Source organism: Odontomachus brunneus, unplaced genomic scaffold (assembly GCF_010583005.1).
Source record: "Odontomachus brunneus isolate Ranch 3 - 2012 unplaced genomic scaffold, Obru_v1 Obru_scaffold_252, whole genome shotgun sequence".
Classification (NCBI taxonomy): domain Eukaryota; kingdom Metazoa; phylum Arthropoda; class Insecta; order Hymenoptera; family Formicidae; genus Odontomachus; species Odontomachus brunneus.
In genome coordinates, this window is record NW_022639702.1 from 294,641 (window position 1) to 296,253 (window position 1,613).

Here is a 1,613-nt window from a genome sequence, read left to right on the forward strand (position 1 = left end):
TGCGGAGATCCCCAGGTCCCCGAGGGAGACCTTACTCTTCACTGTCCTGAGGGCCTTTGCGTATTTGCCCTCAGGACAGGTCACCGTGATTGCGGCCGTTTTGGGCGGCCGCAGATTCTTATCCTTACCGGACTGTTTGCTCCCCTGGGGGTTTTTTCCGGTAGGGGAAGATTTCCCCTGCCCCTTCTCAGGGGATTCCACCGGGGGTGGGGGAGGCCGCGAGGCCGGCCTGCGGGCCTTCTTCCTCCCTACCACCTCCGACCACGACTCCTTTGGTTGTGCGGAGTTCTTCAGCGGCCGGGAGGGCGCAGGGGGCGGTGGTGGTTTAGCGCCCGTCGCCCCTGATCTCGCGGCCGTCACCCTGCCAGATGACGCGCTGCCGCCGACCTGACCCTTGGCGAGAGCAGGTTGAGGAGGGGGGGGGCTGAGGATGTTACCGGTGGGGGTCGGGAAGCAGCGGTAGTTTCCGCAGCTCCCTTCCCCTTCTTCTTCCTCCCATCCTTATTCTCTTTCTTTTTCCCCCCCGTGCCGCCCAGTGTCGTTGGGGTGAGGGACGGGTTGTTACCCGCCACCATTCCCGCTGAAGGCTGACGCAGTAGGAAAGGACCGTCCCTTTTCTGACTCCTGGGGCGTTCCCCCCCTCCGGAAACAGTAGACCTAGTGATGGGATCAGGAGGAGGGACCTCCGCCGCTTGGTGGCCTTATGTGATAGCCCCACCCGGCTGAGCAGTTGCGGCAGAATGACCTCAAGTGCGGTGTTGAGGTCATCCACCGTGAGAGCTCTCGGCCCCTCGTACTGCCGAGCCGGCTCGATTTCCGCTCGCACTCCTTTGAGAGGGGGGCGGAATGCCGGGGGGATGATTTCCCCTAGCAGCAGCCTGCTGGCCGGCTCCACCGGTGGGTGTGTGGTTTCAGGGGCCACACTTTCCACCTCACCCGTGTCCATTGGGGCCTCGTCCTTGCTGCTGTCTACCACCTTCTCCCACCGGGCCGCATCTTGCCTTGTGGGTCTTCCCGGTGGTTTTGTGGAGTCACGGGCTGGGTCAGCCACCCCAGATCCCATCTCACTCCTCTCTTTCTCCACTTTCTCCTTCTCCCGTGCCTTTTTCTCCATCTTCCACCTCTCGGCTCTTTCCTTTTTCAGCTCGGCCTTAAGGGCATCATTCTCCGCCCTTAAGTGCGTCATATCCCCCCGGAGCTGGCGGACCTCTTTCCGGAGCTCTTCCCACTCCAGTGCCGCCACCGCATGGCCCCCCTGTTGCGCTCGCTTGTTGAGCGCCATCGCCGCCGCAGAGATCTGCACTGAGGCGTCCCACAGTGCTTTGATCGTGGTTCCTTTCAGGTTCGTACAACCCTGTGCCACTATTCTAAGCTTGGTCACCTGCTCGGTGACGATGGCGCTCAGGTCCGCCGATGAGGTCTCCTTAAATTCATCAGAGAGCTCTTCCTCCTCGACTCGTGCCTTCTGCAATCTTGGGGTGAACTTGACCACCCCAAACGAGTCAGGGGCCGCATCCTCGTCTAGGTGCTGCCTCCTCCTCTTGGCGAAGGCCTTCTTCGCTTTTATGGCCTCCGCCGTAAGACAGCCCTCATGGGCTGGATCTTTAGGCGGA